The sequence below is a fragment of the Mesocricetus auratus genome, unplaced genomic scaffold (genome assembly GCF_017639785.1).
Source record: "Mesocricetus auratus isolate SY011 unplaced genomic scaffold, BCM_Maur_2.0 Super-Scaffold_100004, whole genome shotgun sequence".
Lineage (NCBI taxonomy): Eukaryota > Metazoa > Chordata > Mammalia > Rodentia > Cricetidae > Mesocricetus > Mesocricetus auratus.
The window spans coordinates 7,786,420-7,809,281 of NW_024429189.1; the positions used below are offsets into that span (position 1 = coordinate 7,786,420).

At 45.8% G+C, this 22,862-nt stretch overlaps 1 long non-coding RNA gene across 1 annotated transcript; it reads right to left on the bottom strand.

Annotated features, from left to right (window-relative positions):
• Nucleotides 1–14,132: 14,132 nt before the first annotated feature.
• On the bottom strand, nucleotides 14,133–22,397 carry LOC110343471. Its single transcript, XR_002385754.2, has 5 exons — nucleotides 21,928–22,397; nucleotides 21,206–21,249; nucleotides 15,553–15,703; nucleotides 14,799–14,852; nucleotides 14,133–14,611 (listed from the first exon to the last, which is right to left on the bottom strand). It is a non-coding gene; the product is annotated as an uncharacterized LOC110343471 (long non-coding RNA).
• Nucleotides 22,398–22,862: the final 465 nt, after the last annotated feature.

Consider the following 22,862-nt stretch of genomic DNA (forward strand, 5'->3'; position numbering starts at 1 on the left):
CCTCCTGGGTGTTCAGCACCAGATGTATAAGCTGGCAGCATGACCAACCACTCCGTGGTATGATTAAAGGAAGGTTTTCTACTGTAGATATGAGAGAGAGATCAGTTGGAGGCATCTGGAAGCGTCCAGAGTAGAGAGAGGAAGTAGACTGGACATGGCCAACCGACAGGACGAGAATATCAGGGAGAATGTCTCCCACGGGGAGAATATCAGGGAACAGAGAAGAGGAAAGCGGGAGCAGACCACGGAGGAAACAGTGAGAATAGGGGGGATATAAGATGAATGCGTAGCTGTGGGGAGGGAAGCCCATGAGCTGAAGGGAGCTTAGAGCCGGGGACGAGGCAAGAAGAGCTGGGATGCAGGGCAGGTCCTCTTCCCGTGGGTGGAGGCAGGACTAGGACACTGGCAGTCTCTGGATGGGCTGGTCCACTGGGATGGGTTCCCTGTGCACAGTCCCCAGGCCTCAGGAGCTCCAGCAGGGTACTGGAAGGAGGCTGGAAACAGGCCCACACCTACCTCTTCTTGTGGGTGGAGGCGGGACTGAGTCCTTGCATTTTTAAAGGCCATATAAAGAACTTTCAGTTAGTCAAAGCTTATTGGAAATATGCTGCCCCTGACTTTTGAAAGCAGGATGACATACTCAAGGAATTTTATTTTTTGCCATGTGGTTTCTTTGCAATTTAAAAAACATTAGAAGTTTATGTGTTTATTTGTGTGTGTGTGTGTGTTGGTGGATATGTGCATGTGAGTACAGATGCCCACTGAGTCCAGGAGAAAGTTTCAGCCCTTGTAAGCCACCTGATGTGTGTGCTGGTAACTGACCTCAGGTCTTTTTGAAGAGTAGTACATGCTATTAGCCACTGAGCCATCTCTCCAACCCTTTAATGAAACTTTGTCTCTTTGATAGTAAAGACAGTGTGTTTCTTTTCCATGCCCCAGCCTTGTGTGGATTCAGCTCTCATCCTCATTCATTTAAGTGTACCACTATGCTTTTATAAATCTGAGAAACACTCAGAAACTAGGATGCCATCTGTGTAATGAGACCCTTTTTATAGAGTACAGGTGGGATAACTTTGCAAGGCCCTGGACTATCATCTGACAAGAAGTATGGCTGTGAAGTTAACCTTGAGCACTACAATGAAGGTCCACTGTTGACTCATCCAAATGGATGCAAATTACCTCTGGGATCTATCAGATAAAGGAATGCTAAGGAATGCTTTAGCAATGTCTAATGCAGCAGAGAAAACCCCCCAGTGTTTGTATCAGTTGTTCAGTCACAAGAGCAGTGTTGATCACAGTGGTGTGGATGGGGAAACCATTTTACCTATTTCTCTATAAGCCACAACTAATATTTAGGAGTCATCTGACTTCTTCAAGGACCATACTAGGCTTTTGAAAAGACTTTGGGCTGGGAAAAACAAGCCATACCTTTTCTGACTCCCTGACGTTTATGTAGCATTGTCACAGTTCCCGAAAGCCTGTACTGTTTGATATTCACCACATTTGTGGTAGGCAACTTTACATGTTCCCATACTCACCATCCTCACAGTTTGCATCTTGAGGTGAAACTCTTCAGCAGTGGCACACCGTGTGTGACCCAGCAATGCAATCACCCTGCAATATTCTCTTGCAGTAGAGAAGTTCTCTGGGGTGTGACAGTTGCCCCTCCCCAGGACAGTTTTTTCTCCCCTACCCCGACGCTGTTTTGTTCCCACATTCATTCACTGTTATCCCTTGCCCTGTATGCTTTTTGAAGCTGCCATATGTTTAGATACATGTCTTAGTTGGGGTTTCTATTGCTATGAAGAAACAACATGACCGCAGCAACTCCTATAAAGGAAAACATTTAATGGGGGCTGGCTTACAGTTTCAGAGATTTAGTCCATTATCATCATGCAGACAGACACGGTGCTGGGTGCTGGAAAGGAAGCTGAGAGTTCTACATTTTGATCTGCAGGCAGCAGGAAGTGAGCTGTCACACTGGATGTGGCTTGATCGTACATGAGACCTCAGAGCTTGTTTCCATAGTGACACACTTCCTCCAAGGCCACACCTGTTCCAACAATGCCACTCCTCCTAATAGTGCCTCTCCCTATGGGTGAAGCAAACAAACACATGAGTATACATGGAGGCCATACTTATTCAAACCACCACATTCCACTCCCTGGTCCCCATAGGCTTGGAGCCATAACTTAATGCAAAATGCCTTTAGTTCAACTTCAAAACTCCCCACAGTCTATCACAATTTCAACAATACTTCAAACCTATGAGTGTGTGGGGCTATACCTGTTCAAACCACCACGAAACTCTTGGCTACTGTACCCATCACAGCACTGGGACAATGACTGTCATCTGACATGAAGCATCTGACTGTCATCTATAGCCCTAGTCACAGGCATCCTTTGTCACCCCGTCATAGGAGCAGCTTCATTGGTTCCCACCCCAAAACATCTCCTTTGTTCATAGCAGGGGTCCACTCACTGGGGATCATTTGAACCTTCCCATCTCTTGTTTCTTTCACTCATTCAGCAAACTGCTGGCCAGTTCTTAAATCCTTGTGTGAAGACAAACATTGTAGTATTCAGCTTTTTAGTATTCTTACCCCTGAAAACTCCAGCTCAATACAAGTCTTGTTTGTTTTTTAAGTAGCCCAGATAAGACCCATCATCTCATTTGGCACCTTACAGACACAATTAATTTTCCAATTAGATCACTCAGGTCTGTGAGAGCTCCTGTTTTGAAATGTTCTCATCCACCACTAAAGCTCCATTGCTCATCACCAGGTCCTTGCTGAATCAACTTCTTTTAAAACTGTGAACATGGTTGTATTTTATACAGTGAACTGGGCATCAAGCATAACGTCACTCATTTTCAGTGCCATGAAGGTTAGGTTTAGGGTCAGGGTTGTGGTTAGAGGGTGGAGGTAAGGGGTTAGGAGTTAGGACTAGGGTGTTAGCTTGTTAGGATTGAGCTTAGGGTTAGTGGTTAGGTTTAGGATTTGGATTAGAGGGTTAGGGCTAGGGTTTTAGGGTTAGACAGGGGGCAGTTTTGTGGTTAAGTTTAGAGTTAGCCTGGGTTTGGTTAGACTTTAGGGAGGTGTATAGGGTTAGCATTAGGTTCATTGGTTTATGGTTAGAGTGTTAGGGTTTGAGGGTTACATATACAAATAAACATACACATGCATATACATAAGTATACTTTTATATATACACATAGATGTACATATGTACAAACACAAAAATATGTACATGTGTACATAGAAATATATGCATATGTGTACACACATAAATATATACATGCATAAACACATAAATATAATACTGGATCAGATAGACAAATACCACATGTTTTCTCTCACATACATGAGTTTTGGATAGGGATTTTGTGTTGGTGTTGTTGAGTTAAGAATTAAAGGGGAGGAAAAACTGTACTCACAACTTACAACCAAGTTTAGTTGGAAGCAAAGTACACACAGAGCACACAACACATCAAAGAGACAGGCTCTCCAGAAGGTATTTGAACTGAGTCTGCATCACCCTCTTGAGATTCTGGGATTTTATATGTTTAGGGTAAGGGTTGAGTTACCATTCCTTCCTTTTAGATTGGTTTGTTTGGGCTGTCCAGGAGGATTGAGCTGTTTGGACAAAAACAGAAAAGCTGATTGGAACCCACCAGAAGACAAGCAATTCAAAAGCCCCTCTGGCAAAGGAAGGTAATACAAACTCCTGCGATGTCACGGAGACCTGTTTACCTTGTGTGTTAATTTAAATTAACTTCCAAAAACAAGACAAATATATTCAAGAAGACAACAGGGAAATGAACTTGCTATTGCAACCAGCCAGTGCTAGGAAGAGGAGAGGAGGGAGCTGGCCAGGAAATCCAATAGTCATGACAGCCAAACTGAACTTGCCAAGCTCTTTGGACCCTTATACTCACCCACAAACCAACAAAAAAGATCATTTTGGTGTAGCTAGGGGAATTCAGTTATGACCTGTTGTGCCCAAGTTGCAAAGTCCCCAGAGACCACCAGGAAGACAGACCCACCAAACTGCAAAAGCAAGGTTTAATGATTGTTCATCCAATCATAACAGAGACCCCGTCTAGCAAGTTGATGCAGCAGCCTCTAGAGGGAGTGAAGTTCCCCGTCTAATGCTAGGTTTTATAGACAAAAGTCACAGGATTACACCAGTAGGTACGGGTTGGTTACTGATTGGTTGACATTTGGGAACAATCAGAATTTCTCAAAGTCAATTTTGGCATGAAATATCTGCGTACCAATTATTTTCATTGGTCAGTGCTGAGAGGGAACATTCTGTGGTTTCTATGGCATTGTCTTGTTAATTGCAGGTGGCCTGTTGTACATAGATACCAATAGTTTTCAGAACTATATCCTGGAGACTACAGGGGAGGTTTTGGTCCCCCCCTGGAGTTTCTTTTGAGGCTAAACACAGTTCCCAGGAACCAAGCACCTAGGAGGCTGTGGATGGGGGGGGGGGGGGCGGATCTGGAGTTTCTTTGTGTTCAGTTTTGGCCCTAGACTCCGGGAGGCCAGAGGATCTGGAGTTTCCTTGTGTCAGAGGCCTATGTGTCTTTTCTGTAGCCTGTCATGGCTGCTAAAACAGGCCGCTGAGTGAGGGTCTGGTCCCTTTATTTCTAAATTATTAGAAGTAAAGCCTTTGAGTTTAGTTTACCCCTTTCAGATACCAAGAAACTAAGGTTAACTGTATCAAGTCATGATTGCATCATCATTTTGTGATCTCTAGGAACTTCAGTCTATTCGGGAACCTTCCCTCATAAAAACATTTAAAAAGTCATATTTATGAACTCACTAGGATAAAAATTAACATCATATAGTGCACATACAATATTATATACAATGCCATTTCTTTTTATGACTTCAAAACAAATAAAAAATTAAGTTTTCTCAGCTCCTAAAGTACTGTGGGTCTCGGGCACTGTGTCTACAGTATTTCAGCCCCGACAATAATGGCACAAAGATTAAAGGGATTTCCTCATGATTGTTTCATTCTCTGGAATAAATCAGCAAGAATTGATTTCACAATTCAGGAGGAGCTCAAAGAACATAAAACAGTAAGATGGGGTAGGAAATTGAGTATAAGGGGTATTTAAGAACACACTTAATTTGTAAATTAGGATCCACAAGCCCGGTGTTGGTGGCACACACCTTTAACCCCAGCACTTGGGAGGCAGAGGCAGGTGGATCTCTGTGAGTTCGAGGCCAGCCCCGTCTACAGAGTAAGTTCCAGGACAGCCTCTAAAACAATACAGAGAAACCCTGTTTCGAAAAATAAAAAACAAACAAACAAACCAAACCAAAAAAAAAAAGGATCCGCAAGAAAGAGAATAATCATCACTAAAACTATTTTTCTGACAGAACCTGTATGATGACATAATGAACTAATAGAACAAAGACTATGAATTGAAGAAATTAAAGGTCCTCGGCTGTACCTACCCATCCGCACATGGCAGAGGGCCCACAGGCTCTGAGCCATTCTACTCTGCCTGAGCTCTGGAGGGCGCACATCTGCCCTGCTGGAACCCAGAGCGGAACTCAGTTACTCTCAGACATGGCGGTACCTTTGTAGTTAGCGTAAACCAAGGTCAGAACGGAGATCACTACATCTGAGCCAATGAGGGAGACGGACTTCAGCTGAGAGTCTGCTCACACTGCAGCAGCTGGGTGTGCGGGGCCAGGGCCCTGTTTCTACACAGCAGCATTTGCTTGTAGCTGAGCGGGCGCTGTTTACGCCAGGTACGTGCTTTGCAGGTCAACAAAACCCCACGTGTGTCTCTTGACACACTTTTGTTCCTTACCCAGCCTTTGTAGGCGGCTAAGTGGCATTCCTGGTCTGAGACGTGAGCAACTCCAGTTTTTAATCTCACAGAAAAGCAACTGCTCATCTGTCCAACAACATGCCAATGACACACCGCGAAGCAGATCTGTAAGCAAGATGTCTCACAGGAAGTGAACAGGGCCTTCCCACTATAACCAACTGTAAAACTGAACAATGTGCGGAAAGCAAAGGAGCTCCAGGCATTGGATAAAGGACCATGTGAGCCTTGAGGGGGAAAAATATCGTTCAATCTACTGAATGATGCTAAACCCTACTGTCACAAATGGCTGGCTGAGAAGCCTGTACCATTTGAGTGGAAATCACAAGATGGCAAAGGCAGCTTGCCTGGAGCTGGCAGCCCTGAGTGTCTGAACGTCAGTGGTTTTACCAACCCAGACGCCTGCTTAGGGAAGTTAACCTGATCTTTGCCACAGGTCAGTGCCATAGTGACCAAAGGAGAAGAGGGGGTTGGTGCTCAGGTCAGAGACAGTGTTCTGGGCTTTGAGTGACCACAGCCTAGCTGCCAGCAGCTAATGTCACAAGCTCTGGGTATTGGGACACTCAGCTCTTGAGCTTTGGGAGTTCTTAAGAACTCTTTCAGCCGGGCGGTGGTGGCACATGCCCTTAGTCCCAGCACTTGGGAGGCAGGGACAGGCAGATCTCTGTGATTTTGAGGCCAGCTTGGTCTGCAGAGTTGAGTTCCAGGATAGCTGGGGCTGTTACACAGAGAAACCCTGTCTGAACCTTCCCAGTAACCAGGCTTTTGGTTCTCCTCCTCAACGGTTTCAGCTCTCAAATTTTTGCTTCCAGAAAAAAACACCAGGAGCTTCTCTGTTCTTCGTTTAATTATCTCACTAATACCAGCCATAATAAAGGCCACTGCCCTACAATAAGCAAATAAAAAGGCCACTTCGCAGAAGCCTTCACTAGTGCCTAGTGTTGCAACACCATAGGATAGTACACGGGAGAGAAAACCCCAGGCTGAACCCAGCCAGACTGAGAACAGCCTGCTTCCGCAGCCACAAGGGAGCACCACAGGCTGGAATCCCACCGGCCACAGCCTGATACGTGCACACCTCCAGGTCCACCCATCACTGGCACTGTACAAGAACCACTCATAAATCCCCTCCCCCATTAGCCAGCCACAAGCCTCTCATTGCACCAATCATGGACACTTTGCTACGCCCCTGGGTGATATTCTCACTCCTCTCCTGAGGAAGAAGAGCTTCAAGATGAGCCGGTTGTGTTGAGTTCACCCAGGCTCGTCTTGCCCACCTTGGAGCTTCTTCAAAGTCACTGTGGCGTGTTTAAAGTGATTGGCGTGCTGTGATATTAGTCCAAGAAGTAGCTTTGCTGGCAAATCTCTGTTCGAGGCAGCGAGGTTGTCAGCTGTCAGTCACGCAGCTAGCTGTCCAGTCTGAGCAGCTGTTGTCCGTTTTGAGACACCAGAGGGTACTTACAGCGGAGACCCGACACAGGCTTAGCATCTTTTACAGTGCTTAAGCCCTAGCATGTCCTTAGGAAGAGCTGGACCCCTCTGATGTGTCACCACAAGACACCCCAACTTCCTGCCTAGGAACATTCTCTACCACATGGCTCTTCCAAGTGCAGCCTGTCTGAGCAGAGGAAACAGATGAGAGGTGGGGGAGGGGCTGCTAAAGTAGTGGCCCTTTGAGGATCCGGAGTAAAAGAGAGGAGCCATCTGCCAGAGAAGCTGCCCTAGGAAGCTGGATTGGGGCCACACTGAGCCTTCGGCACAGTGATAAGATTCTGGCATGGAATAGCCGAAGAAGTGGTGTGGGCGCGTTAGCTGCTGGGCTGAGATTCCACATGTCTTATGTATGGGGGGGGGGTGTTGCTCTGGTCACGCAGAAAGAGATCTTCCTGAGCATCCTGGACAGAAAAGGGTTTCCGTAATCATAGATGAAGGGGGAGGAGCTCTGTAGACCTTCTCGGGTCTACAGGCAAAGGTCAGCGAGATCAGCTTAATGAATTCTGCTGTTTTTTTCCTCCGAAAAGAACAAAATCCAGACCCTGAACAACATATTGATATGGTTTGCATTGTTCTCCAAAGGACCATCCAGGTCTTAAAGGGTTGGTCCTCACAGCGGGGCTGGGGTAAGCAGCAGGGCCTTGGGGGGGCTGGGTTGCTGGGGGCCTGCAGCCCAGCCTCCTCCCCATCTCTGTCTCCTCGCTTAAGATGAGCAGACTGCTATGTTGTGCTATCTTCTCTCATGTCCCATTCTTACTAGAGGTCCCAAGAAACAAGTTCACCTTGACCTTGGATTAAGGCAAACCTTTTATTTTTCTTTCAAAGTGTATTGTCTTAGGTATTTTGTTTCAGTAATGGAAAATTTAATAACACATGCTGGATCCATTGTGTCTAGCTATAAAAAAATAAAATAAAATTATTAGACCTGCGTCAAGAGAAGACCTATTTCAAGAGAAAACATAGCTGGTAGGAGAAGACTCAGAACTGATGCTGGAATTAGAAAACTGGGATATTTAAGACCATGTAATCGATGTGACCAAGGCTTTAAATGGAAGAATAATTAGAACAAGTGACTTTATAAGGAAATATTTATAGAAAATAATAGTTATTTTAAAAAACCAAATGGAAAGTTGATAGCTGCAAAATACGGTGTCTAAAATGTAAATTGAACAACTGTTTAGTTTTGTCAAAATAGACTAAAGAAACAAACTAGCAAACTGCACCAACCAATTAGTGGCAGAAATCAAAAGAAGGAGTTCAGGGTGCAGTCATCTAAGAGGCCTGCCTGTTCTCATAGTCTTCACTGAAGATGGAGGAGTCTGCCCACTGGCGGCTCCCTAGGGACACTCTGGATAGCTTTCAGTTCCAGCCTGAGGGACCCAGTAAGGAAGGGAGCTCTGTGGGAGTGCCGTCATTAGCGAGCAGAGGCCTAGATGAGCAGCTGCATCAGAAAGGGCTGGTGGCCAACAGTGCCCTCTACGGGACGAGAGGGGGCATGGCGGCAAAGGCATCATGTTCCCCAGGCACTGTAGTTTCCAGATTCAAGAGACCAGATTTGAGAAGCATTAAATCTTCTTTATGGCCCAAGAGCTGGACTTTCCAACAATTTGGATGCTCAAGCAGTTCAATTTAATTTGCACAGTCATTCACAGCATTTATAGTTGCATGAACTGAGAAAATATAGCTTTCCTATCATGATAATTGCTTTTTTAAATGATGATAATTGCCTTTTTAAAACAAGTTAATATTCTCATAATATGCTTTCTCTTTTGTTGGCTGGTCAAGCCAGACTATTTTAGTCAGACTTTTAAATAAAGAGTCATACCTTGATTTCCATTCTTGGACTGATACTTTTTCCATTTCAATTTTCTGCTCTCTCTTTCTCTCTCTCCCTAATCTTTTTTGAGATTGCAATTAGTTTCTTTTTCTCAAGGGATGACTGGTTTGTAGATTTGTTAGCTGTTTTAATTACTTGGTTAGGTGTTCCATGTAGGATTTTATTTTGCTTCTTGGATTACTGCATCATAATTTCGGATTGCTACTGCCTTTCTTGCACCCCCTGGGGTTGCTGGCTTTGTCTTTGGTCCATCCATCACCTCAGGATGGTTATTCTTAGTTTTTAGTGCTGAAGTTATTAAATATGCACCGTCTCTGTTCCTGTGCTCACTTTTTTTCCTTTGCGTGTGCTAGATTTTGTTATTGTCCTGTAACCACATCAGAAACAAATAGGCAAACCTACAAAAAGCAGTTGCCCCTGCTTCTGATGCAGAGTTCTCAGTGGGGGCTCTCAGGAGAAGGCAGGGGTGACTTTCTCAGAGCATCCACTTTTGCCATAATACAAAAATTCACTTGTTTGTCGAAGCAATGCTCACGGTACTACCTAGTAGAACCAATGCAGGTGCCCACTGATGAACGGATACAGAAAATGTGGCATACATTCACGGTAGAATATTGTTTAACCACAAAAAGCCAACGTCCTGTTATTTGCAGCAGAATGGACGGAGTGGAGGACATAGGAGCGGTGAGGCAAGCCTGGCCGGCGCACAAAGACAAGCAGTCCACTCCCTGGTTTATAAGTGGGAGCTAAAGGTCGGTCCTTAAGACAGAGTAAAGCAGTGGTTAACGGGGCCTGAGACCTGTGTAGAAGGGAGGCTGGGAGAGGAGGCGTAGTGGGAACTGGATGAAGTTGGACTGTGCGGCCATAGAAGGAACTTCTACAGTGCAGTGGGGTACCCTGTGGATAACCCTTAATTGAATATGTTGACACAGTTGGTAAAATATTTTAATAGCCCCAACCCAACAAAAAAACTGAGGTAATGCATATGTGCTTCCCTGCTGGTCATTACAGATTGTATACATGCATTGAAATGCCATGCTGGACCCCATAATTATCTATAATTGTTTATGTCAACTAAGAATAAAGAAGCCTTTTCTTTTTTTCTTTTTTCTTTTTTTGAGTCGGGGTCTCTCTGTATAGCCCTAGATGTCCTGGAACTCACTATATAGACCAGGCTGGCCTTGAACTCAGAGTGTTGGAATTAAAGTATGCATGACTATGCTACTAAAGTCTTCAATGTTTAAAACAAAATGTCCCTTTTATACATATCCTAATAAATCCCTCAGAAAATTCCATCAACATTTCTAAACTTTGGCAGACATGAACTGTAAACCTGAGTGTTGCAGAATACTCATTTTGTACACTGTGAACATGTGTCACTTTGATTGGTTATTAAAAAGCTGAACTGCCAATAGCTAGGCAAGATTTCCAGTCATAGAGGATGCTGGGAAGAAGGGTGGAGTTGCCAGACAGAGAGGAAGCAGGATGGGCAGTACAGAGTAAGGAACCAAGCAGTGTAAAAGAGCATAGATTAAAAGATACTGGTTCATTTAAGTTGTAAGAGCTAGTCAGGAAAAAGCCTAAGCTAAGGCCAAGCTTCCATAATTAATAGTAAGTCTCCATGTCACTACTGGGGAGCTAAGAGTCCCTGTGAAAAAGTTGGATTACACCTGAGTTCTCCTTGGGGAACCAGAAATGTCTTCAGCCTTCAGTATACCTTATTGAAGCTGTCACCTGAGTCCCACCAGTGACCACATGACCAACCTGTGGGGCCAGGAAAGCTTTCCAGGTGACCCCACCAGCAGCAACTCTTGGCAATCTTGATTTGGGAGCAAAAGTTTCTAATTGAATCAGTTCTGCTGGTTGGACCCATGGAATGCCCATGGTTGGCATTAGTGGAGAGTAAAGGGCTGGGAAGGACAGCCATGACTCATCTTCTAAGAGTGCAAGAAGACCACAGAGGACATGCAGCCAAGCACCAGTGTCCCTCAGTGTGGCTGCTATGGCTCTGCCTTATTGAACTTCTTTCATTGAAGGTGACAAATTAGCAAGAACAATGGTTAAAAAAATTATTTTTGAGAAGGCACTTTAAAAAAAATTCTTCTCTCATTCTTCCTAATTTCCTTTACTTTTGCAAAACATTGCTATGTGTTCTGTGTTTTGTGTGTGTGTGCATATGTGTGCTAAGATGTGTGTGTGTGTGTGTGTGTGTGTGTGTGTGTGTGTGTGTGTGTGTGTGTGTGTGTGGACGAGAACTTGGTAAAGATTTTGTTCTGTTCTCCTCTTCCACCATGTGAGACACAGGTGTCGAACTCAGGTCATCAGGACCTGCAAGCCCCTTAACCCACTGAGTCATCTCCTTGGCCCTATTTACCCTTTCTTTAGCAGTTCTTAGAGCCTGGGACCTATTTCCCCTTGACAAACCTCCAACACTGTTGCATTGGTGCCTGAAACATACAAACTACACCCTGTGCTTCCTGCCCAGTCTTCCCCGAATTCTGTAAGGCTCTGCTGTTACCACTGTGTTTATTCGTGTGTTAGTGTCTTCTAGTCTGTGTCTTTATTCGTGTGTTAGTGTCTTCTAGTCTGTGTCTTTATTCGTGTGTTAGTGTCTTCTAGTCTGTGTCTTTATTCGTGTGTTAGTGTCTTCTAGTCTGTGTCTGGGGTTCTCACTGGGTCACGTCCCAAGATGAACTCTTTGGAGCTTTTAAACCCTGAGCTGTGTGATAGCAGATGATCTCCTCGGCGCTGGTCCCCTTTGCTTCTTGTTTCCTCTGGCTGTGAAGCAGTTCGACACCTGACCTCAAACCAGCATGGGGGAAGACCTGAAGAGAAGCTCACACTTCCTTCTCCACCTTAAGTCGCACACTTCCGCATCCAGGAGGCCTGCCGTAGCAGCTTTTCATTTCCGGTGTCCGACGGCTTGATTTCCGTCCTCCCCCCTCTTTTTAAAAATTTAAGATTAAAATAAAATTATATCATTTTCTCTTGGCATCTCTCCCATGTCCACACCCTTACTCTCTCTCCTTTCCTTAATTCTTGATATAGATAGGTAGACACATGCATACACACATATATATATATTCCTAAAATATAAACAAAAGAATTATCGCTAAATATACATATAATAAATAAACTATATCCTTAAATACTTATAAACTATATAAACTGTAACTATATATACATGTGTACAGAAGGTTACTTGCACACATATGACTTCAGAGCTGACCACTCAGTACTGGATTTCCAATTGGGAGACTCTTCCCAGGGAAGACTATTCCTCCCACTCTGAGCATTTTTGCACCTAAGGCTTAGGGAGCATGGAGGAAGAGGGAATGGAAAAGGTTACAAAGAGCCAGAGGTTGTGTTTCCTAGAAATATCCGGAAGGTTACCCTCATGAAGTCTCACCAACATGGCTACCAAAACAGGAATGACACCAATGACATGGAATAGGGACATCTCATGGGCTCCAACCCTAGACAAAGAACGACAGGCAACATCCTATTTTTGTTTTTTAACCTCCCCCACACTGTTTTCAAGGCAGGGTTTCTCTGTGTAACCCTGGCAGTCCTGTAACTCACTCTGTAGACCAGGCTGGCCTCAAATTTAGAGATCTAACTGCCTCTGCTGCCAGTGCTGGGATAAGGGCGTGTGCCACCACCGCCCTACCCTGGCTGGTTTTTTGTTTTTTTGTTTTTTTGTTTTTGTGTTTTTTTTGAGACAGGGTTTCTCTGTATTGTTTTGTAGGTTGTCCTGGAACTCGCTCTGTAGACCAGGCTGGCCTCGAACTCACAGAGATCTGCCTGCCTCTGCCTCCCAAGTGCTGGGATTAAAGGCATGCGCTACCAACGCCCAGCCCCTGGCTGTTTTTTAAACTCTTTTATTCCATACTTCTTTCTGTTTTCCTGCCTTTCTTCCCCCATCCTCTTACATTTATAGTCAGTCTAAAATGGGGGAAGAAAGGCAGTCTAAAAATTGGCTGCCCGTTTGAGTCCCTCCCTGTCCCTGGTTGAAAGCTCTCTCTTGATTTCTGATCACAGCTGTAGAGTCACGAACACTAGCAGGAAACACAAGTTTTCTGTCCAGTTCTCCCAAGGCCAAGAGCAGGTTCAGGGGATCCCAGCAATAAGGAATTAATGAGTAACGTGCTCGATCTCGTATCTCTATCTCAGCATTCTTGCAGTAATCGAAACCTCACCACAAGTGCACACCCATCATGCTGCCACATCCAGAAGCCGCTCCCTGTGGCTGGCTACGGGGCTGAGTCTCGCTTCCTCTTCCTGGTTAGCTCTGTGTAAGACCCCAGTACTACCAGTCTGGTTCTGCGGCTCTTTGGCTGCGCTTATGTTGTATCATTGTTATTTTAGCTCTAGCAACACTGTTTAGAATCTGGAGAAAGACAGAACTCACGTTAAAACTTTCTACCTCAACGGGCTGAGAAGAGAGATAGCTCGGCGGTGAAGGGTGCTTGCTGCTCTTGCAGGGGCCGCCAGTTTGGACCCCAGCATCCTCATCAGGAATGTTCTATTTGGGCATGGAGCCTGTGTGGGGTAATCAAGCCAGTCGTTCTCCAGCATTCCCCTTACTGAAGAACAGCAAGTGTCATTTGCCACCCTTCCCCCAACAAGAGGCTGCCTCCTCAGCACTCCCCACTGTGGTCAAGCTCGGCCTACTGAGGTTTAAGCCTACTTCAGGGCCTGATGGCACCAGCCTTTAATCCCCAGCACTTGGGAAGCCAACGACGAAGGCAGAGGCAGATCTCTCTGAGTTTGAGACCAGAAGGACAGTCTAAGAGTGAGTTCCAGGACAGCCAGGGGTACAAAGAGAGACCCTGTCTGAGAAAGAGAGAGAGAGAGAGAGAGAGAGAGAGAGAGAGAGAGAGAGAGAGAGAGAGAGAGAGAGAGAGAGAGAAGAAAGAACAAAAGAAATTTAAACTGGCAGTTCACATTCTTTGGTATCATGGGTCTATTTCAGGAAACATTGACCAGTTTGGTCATATAAACATCCATATATATGTATCTCTATAGCCACTATGTATAGATATATAATACGAGAGCATCTGTGTCCTTCTAGTTTTTGCTCCATGAAGAGTCTGATTCCATATTCAGATCCCACTGGCCAAATACAGTTTAGAGCTAACGCGCCTTGCATTCTTCTGCCATCTGATTGGTCTCCGGACAACACACACGGGGTCCTCACACCTTCCGATCTCTTGTCCTTTTAGCCTATAACTGCTTGCTTAGGACCAGCGACTTGGTTTGCTGTCATCTGCATCCATTAGAAACTCTGAATCTCCTCCATGGGGAGCCCAATGCCTGTGAAGTATGTGCCGGGAAAGGCAGCTGCCAAGGAGTCACAGCCCCACACTTGACCTCGAGTTGTGGTTCGTTTGCTTTAATTGGAAGTGTCTGGAAGAGAAGAGGTGTCTAAGAGACACCGCACTGTATGAGTGACACAGGGTGCACATGCCAGCATCTCAAACTGCCAAGCAACCAAGCTTTGCAGGCCTTTCCTCCCCGACTCCCCCCTCACCCACTCCTCTTCTGTACCCCCATTCTTTCAATACAATCACATAACCGTGTACGCCACTTCTCAAGCCCAGCCCAGACTTACCCAGCACGCTCTCAATATCCGTGGCTCTGCGTTCTCTTCCCGCTTCCTTCACAGCTGTAGGAATGATGGTCACAGTCCAAATCACTGCCTCAGAGCTCCCAGCAGACTGGAGCCCTTACCCTGGCAGGTACTCACCGACTACCCTCAGCCAGGACCAAGGTTTCCCGGCCCATGACATTTCTCAACTCTACTGCTGCCCCAAAATCACTGAGATATTTTGCATATACCTAGGTCTGAGTGCCGCCCAGAGCGCCTCTGATTCACGAGGGCTGCTCTTTTTATTATTCCTCAGCTGACCCTAAAAATGTGGCTACAGCAGCAGTGTGAATCCCCCTCTGGTGTCTGGGGCTCTGTTAGCGTGGGTCTTAGCACCTTCTTCTTGAATTTACGTCCTGACATAAACACGCATCCTCGGGGGACATTTCCAAGTAGGTCAATCCCTTTTCTTATATTCTTCCACTGTTTCCCACTGTTCATGGATATGTTCTAGAAGTCTCAGCCTGACCTCACCCTTACCTATGTCACCTTTAGATTCTCCTTTGGGTCTCTGCTTTTACGTCACCTGAGGTCCCTTCCTTTTACCCAGGGGATTAGGGACTCCCAACCTCAGGTTTCCCTGATGCTCGTCACTCAGCACTGGGCTAAAAAGTCCCTCCTGTAACCTCAGATCACCTGGATAAGTAGATCTCATTCCCATTCACCTGTATTCATAAGTTTACTTATTTTTATAGCATTTTATGCCACCTGAAGTTACCTTGTGTTCTGATGTGTTGTCGTTGTGCACATTTGATTTCCATACCTTCCTCGTCTCAGAACATAAGCCACGAAAGAACAATTTTGTTTTTCTCTTCCTGGTATCCCCAGCACCTAGTGCTCATTTAGGATTAAAAGAATGAAGTATCCTTCTGGAAAAGACCAGAAAATATCAAATTCTACCACAAGGGGGCAGCCTTGCACAGTCAATGGAGAGAGCCTCTGGGGCATCAGGACTGATGGTGACATTATCAGCTGTAAGGAACTTACCGCCTTGAATCTTTTCTGTACCTGTCTAAAGCATCTACAATGAGGGCCCGTTACCATGACACTGGCATGGAAGTGAAGACTGTAATTATTTCCTGTCCAGCTTCAGTTGTTTTCATAACGAGCACATCAATGTTCTTTTCAAGTACTGGACATTATTTAAAAACTGCAAAGTAATTTAAATAGACTCTGAATGTTACAGAAATAGTGTTTGCAAGGCTTTTAAGGATGAAGGTAGAGACCAATATTGTGAGGGGTAGACAGCAAAGGGTAGGAAAAAGTTAGGACCTTCCAACGTCTATGTATTTATTGATCAGACAGTCTTTAATCATAACCAATTGACATTGTACAGTCTAGATTTTAATAGATGTCCCCCATGTGTTTGGGAAGAGAAATAAATACTTGGAACATTCACGTGCTAACTGTTCAAATTTAATTGTTTGCTCAGAGCCGGGCTGTGGTGGCGCATACCTTTAATCCCAGCACTTGGGAGGCAGAGGCAGGCGGATCTCTGTGAGTTGGAGGCCAGGATGGACCGACCACCTCCAAAACAATACAGAGAAACCCTGTCTCATAAAACCATAAAAAATAATTGTTTGCTCAGTTCAAAATTAAGACAGCAATGAGCTGAGGCCTGGTAGGTCAGTGGTCCAGAGAGAGCTTGCCTAACCTGCAGGGGGTCCTAGGTTCCACCCCAGCATTGTAAAAAGAACACACACACACACACACACACACACACACACACACACACACACACACACACACACACGAAAACATAGAGGCTAGATAGATGATAGACAGATGGGAGACACAGAGACAGACAGACAGACAGGCAGGCAGGCAGGCAGGCAGGCAGGCAGGGCAGTGGTAGTGTGGAAGACACAAAGTGAATAGTTTGAGAAAGAAATTCTAAGTTTGAGTGCAGCTGGAGGGGTCAGGAGTTTGACCCTAGAGTATCTAGTTTGGTGCCCAGTGCCAGGTGCATGCAGACTTTATTTTCTGTGTTTAACACTAACTGCTCCATGCACAGCTATAGGGAGGGAATGATGATAATAACCAGCTTCTGTAGACGGAAAGATTAAATGAGAGGATGAATTCAAACAGGCTTTCTAGTTCATAAAACTCAGTGATAGAATGTGTGTTTTACTAAAGGCTAATTATATGGCCAACAACAAGACAGCCTGAGGCAGAAATGGAGTTGAATGTTCTCTGGAAACCTAGAGAGGTTTCCCAGAGGGGAGAGGAACGGCTGACCTTGCAAATCACCCATCTCCAGCACCAGTCAACACGAACCCAGCAGACACATTAGATGGCTGAAGCCAGCCTTGGTTTTTTTTTTTTTTTTTTTTTAGAGGTCCAGATGTTTTTATCTGGGAGCAAATTCATGCCCCAGATACATGCCCCTCTCTGAGAGGTCCTTTTTGAATGACCAACAGCTGCTTCGTAGCCAGTTGGATTTGATCCTGTTTCCACCAGGACCTCTTCTAGCCCCACCCGGAACATATTAGCATTCTCAGAAGGGAGATTCTCGGTCCATTCAGAACCACATCATTGCTACTATGACTATTGTAGTTATGACTATGACAGTCATTGGATGAAAAATAATCCGAACCGATGCAAGCGGAAGATGCAGGCGCCCTGAATCAGAGCAAAGGTCAAGGGCTCACGGAGAGAAGCTTCGGACCCCTGTACCAGGCTCCCTCCAAGTGTGTGGGCGCTGTGTGTACGTGCGGAATGGGGGACGGGGTAATTACACTGTTGTTGGAGGACATTCTTTCCATCTCCTTTCTACTCACACCTGTCCATTGTCCGTCCTTAATGTCTCTAGTACCCCACATCCCCTCTCTATCCCATCAGGGTGTACCCTGGATTGGACCATTTTACCTAGATTGTCACAACACCCTCCTCACTCACTGGTGACCTTACCCAGGCCATCTAGGGCATCCCTGCAAAATTCATCCCATTCTCCAAGCTTTCCATCTCCTGGAGAATATATGCTGGTGTCTTCCTTGTGGCTTGAAAACCTTCTTGGAGCCAGGTGGTGGCACATGCCTTGGGAGGCAGAGGCAGGTGGATCTCTGTGAATTCAAGGCCAGCCTGGTTTACCAAGTGAGTTCCAGTACAGCCAGGACTACACACAGAGAAAACGAAACAAAAACCAAAAACAAACAAACAAACAAGAAAACCTTCTTGGTAGTTTTGTTTTTTGTTTCTAATCAACTTGCCACAAGATGGCGTCATCAGGGAAGAGGAAGCCCCGTCAGATGGCCCATAGGCAAGTCTGTAGGGCATTTTCCTGATTAAAGCTGGATGTGAGAGGGCCCAGCCTGTTGGAGCAATGACGCAGGTGGTCCTGGATGAGGGATAAAGGAAGGGAATGAGATAGGATGAGGATAAGAAATCGAGCTGAGCAAACACAGAAGCAAGCTCGTAAGCAGTGTTTCTCCGTGGCCTCTGCTTCAGTTCCTCCTGAGGTTCCTGCCTTGTCTTCCCTTTGTCATCCATGAAGGGAAGCTGTAAGCTGAAACAAACCCTTCCCTCCCCGGGTTGTTTTGGCCATTGCGTTTTATCACAGCAGTAGAAAGGAAACTAGAATAGCTGGTTCTATGCTCTGAATGTCTTTGCCGCCACCTCCACCTCTGCAGCCTTGGATTCATATGCTGAAATCCTAACCCCTAAGATGATGGTATTTCAGGGTGGGGACTTTGGGAGGTCATTAGGTGCTGGAGGTGGTGCTGCCATAAACAGGATAAAGAGGCACTAAAGAGACCTTCACCCCTTCCACAAGGTGAGGACACAGTAAGAAGGAGCCAGAAAGAGACTCATCAGATGGTCTGGGTTCCTAACCTCTAGAACTATGAGAAATAAACTTGTTAATTATGAGCTGCCTCGGCTGTAGTTATTTTGTAATAGAGACTAAGACATGTACCTATTGCTACATGTAAAAGAGCCCAGAGATAGGCAGACTCACCTGGTGCACACAGAATTCCCACCTCAGGCCTGCAGTCAGGCTGTTCTCATGGCCTGATTACTTGGGAGTGCTTCACCGTCCTCCGTCTGCCTTTCAAAGTCTCTCTAAACATGTCCCATATTAGAATTATTTTCTCCTTCACTTCTCTAAGTATTGACACTTGGAGTCCAGTCCCTTGGCTTGGGGCAGCTAAGTCCACACTGGTAGCTCACTGATCTGCAATCCCTAGTGTCATCTGGACCTAGGTCACCATCGCCTCTAATATTATGTGCCAGCAAGTGGTCAGAGCTGAATACTTGCCTGGTGAGTTGGAACTATATTTCTTAACTTCCATTTGACTTGGCCTTGAAATGGCCTGTGAGGGCTGGTTCTTTGTTGTGATCACTGTGGCAGTTCACATGTACAAAGAGGCCAAACAATGTGGTCTGGGCCAGGCACCCAGAAGTGTGCACAGGACCCAGTCCAACCCAAGAAAAGCAAGAGTAGACCCACCCAGGATGTCATAGTCTATGCAACATAGTGAGAATCTGAACCTTGTATCTAGATCCTGGTTTCATTATTCCCATCTGTTCAATCCTGGGGGGCGTGTCTTCACTTCTCTGGGTGTCAGTTTCTTCAGTGATAATAGCTCCCTGGCAGAATTGAAAAGTGTAGAGCAGATAGCATGAAATTACAGTGTTGAATCAGGAACATACTAATACTGAAGACAGCTCTGCAAAGCAAACACCTCACTAAGAATACTGAAAACACTGGCTGCAAATTTTCCTTTTGTGCCTGGGAATAGTGGCAAGGTGTCCAAAGTACCATCCCAGGAATGGGGAGGAGAAGGAGAAGCTGGAAAAACATCCCCTGGTTCTCTGAGTACATTCCCAAGATACCAAGCCAGCCACCAGCATTTCCCAAGCATCAAGTTTTCCTCCCCCATGCCCTGGGAAACTGCACAGATAGAGCTCATTCCACAAGCCACACTCAGAAACAGTCTTGACCGCCACGTGCTATTTGATACCCAAAGAGCCAGGTATCAGCCATGTTGGAAGTGGTACTCCAGACATCTATGTAGACATAAGAAAGATGCAAGCAATTTTCCTAGAAAAAAACATCCCGAGTCGATGCCTGGAAGAGATGCCTCCATACTTATCTGATATTCAGAGAAATATCAACTAGAGGGGAATCCAGCCATGCATATGGAAGGCAGAACACATAAAGGGAAAAAGAGAAAGCTCGGTGGTCATTGAGAATCAGGATAGATCTGTTTCCCCAACAGCGATGCCACGGGCTGAAGAGTTCAGGTCTGGAGTCTGAATACTGGGTCCAAATGTCTACCTAAATGTATGGCTTTAGGAAGATTATACATTTCCCAGTAATTCTTCCTGTATAAATTAAGAGTGCTGCAGGCTTCTGTGTCCTAGAAGGACTGTGAGGATCGCATGAGGTACTTCACATGAAATGGCTGACAGCATTGTGCATGGCAGGCATCCCTTTGGGTAAGAGAAGCTGAAGTGACCATGGCATTGATAGTGGCGGTTTGATCCTGACCTGGGCTAGATGAACATTCGTATTCCCGCTTCATGCTGAACAAAGTCAGATTGAATGTTACAAAGGCAGCTCAAGGCAGACATAACTAAAGAACTGCTGCTTCCTGCTGGAATTTAATGAGAAACCCCCATGCCCTAAGGAGGAGGGGTTGGAACCAGAATAGACCATCTTCACGAGGGACAAGAAAGACCCAAATCAAAACCAAGCTGAGCCTAACAGCTAACTCAGACATTAAAACATTCTGCATCATTACCTAGGACTAGGTAAGAGCATGTCTTTGAAAAATCTTTCCTTGGTTTTCTGAAATTGCCAGCCCACTCCTCCCTGCTCCCAGTATTTATCTACAGCTTGGATCATTTAACCTATGAAAAACAGTACAAGGAGTCTCCCAGAAGCAGCCCTGAGATGGAGAGTTTCAGTAACAAAGGCAGGGAAAGTACAATCTCATCTGAAGGCTATTTCCAGAGGGCTGGAGAACAAACCCACCTACGCAGGGTGGAAGGGGCTCCTCCCAGGACAGCGGTTCTCAGCCTTCCTAATGCTGTGACCCTTCAATGCAGTTCCCCACGTTCTGGTGACCCCTAGCCATACAATTATTTTCATTGCTACTTCATAACTGTAACTTTGCTAGTGTCACGAATTGTAATGTGAACATCTGTGTCTTCTGATGGTCTTTGCCCACAGGGTGAGAACTGATGCCCCATGGGCTGTTTTTCTCCTCCTGGTGAAACCTGATCAATAGCAACATTTATTGACCAACTTATTCAGGGGCCAAAGGTCAAGAACTGACGCTGGCGCCAGGACCCGAAAGACCCACAGGCTATTGGGAGCTGAGACACTCAGCACCCTTTGCTCAGTGTTGCAATGGCTGTGAGCTCACCTTCCAGCGCCTATGGGCTAGCGTGGCTGGTGCTCCATGGATACCTGTTGAATTAAGAAGTAGAAGTCTCTATCAGCCGTATGGGGCAGCCATTTCCAACCTCAGGACACATTCTTGTCCACTCACCCGAACACCTAACACTCCTCAGGAATATCTTGATAACACACAACAACATGGTCCCTTGATGCCTCTAGTTTTCTCTCTAGTCGATACTGAGAGCAGTCCGCTCACTCATGGTGTCCCTTTCTCTACCTTGAGATTCCCTGGCAGTCTGCCTAACGGTGCTCTGATAGCCTGTCTCTAGCCCATCAGAGCACCCACCGAGACACTTTTAGGAGTAATAGCTTTGGGCGGGGAAGTTCTGAGCTCTAAGCCCAGTTCAGTTCCGTGTTGTCCACTGGCCCCTCCCTGGCAAGCCGCAAAGTTACTCCTGTCATGTAGTTTCCGTGTTTGTTCTTCAGAGGGCGGTAAAGCAGACTAAACAAAGCAGGAATAAGTTAAACAAGGCTACGAAAGGACTTCGGGCGCACCAAGTGCCAGAAAACAATCATGACAAGAGATAAAGTAGAAAATCTTAGGCTAAGCAGGTAACACAGAGCCTGGGTTCAGTTAGCACTGTACCTAGGACTATTGTTTCTAACCAACTTCCGTCTCCCGGTGACACCGGTCTAACACCCTCACTCCAGGAACAATCCTTTTCTGACCATCTCCCCTTCAGCTACCTGATGACAACCAGTTGTCGCTCTGTCTTCAGCAGGCTCTCTGGCTTCCCTGGGCTTCTCAGGCAGATACGCTAGGCTTGGGTCTGGTCTAGCCGGGATCTTGCTGTTACAGCTCCCTTGACTGGATTCCGTGGCATCCGCTGTCCCTGCCTCTTAAGGGTCCATGCCGTCTGTAGCAAAACTCCTGGTCATACAGAATGCCTCCTCCGGCCTGTGATCCTTGGTTCAGCAGCTGGGCAGGGTTTTACTCTTGTCATATCCACATTCCAAAACTTCTCCAATCCTCTGGAGTTTAAGTCCTACCCTCAACTTCCTTTCTGGCTCATGACTTTGCCTCTTTGCTGACCAGTCAGGCCCCCTGCCTTCAGTAAAGCTCTATATGCCGACAGAGAGAGCTAACCCATGGCGTGGCCTGTCTTCAGGGCGATGTGGAGAGAGGTGCAGTGAGAAGCAGGGCTTTGATAGCACAAGGATGGGAAGTGTGTCTGAGCTTGACCCGTGACTCACTGGCCACAGAACCTAGAGGGAAAAGGCAAATTGTAGTAACTCAGTAAGCATCCAATTACTCATGCCCAGAGTTGGTGCATAATAAATATTCCTTTATTGTTTTCAAAACCCTCCCAGGAATGCTGGTATTAAGTATCATGTTGCCGTTTCTCTGTCTTATTATATGTCCCCCCTTTATGTTTACACAGGACCTGAAAAAGAAAACCTCACTAACTCACCCTAACCAGTTGGACATGCCCCTGACTATGCTGTTTCTCGTCTTGGTGGGAGAAAGATACAGAGCTTGCTCAGTCAGGAAGTCCTGATCTAAGGAAGGAAGCATTGTGGGTTGGTGAGTGGGCTGGGTTTTGGCCTTTGGCAATCCTGTGTCTTCAGAGAAGACAGCTTTTGAAGCTGCATGTCAGAAAGGACACTTGCGCTGACCCCTG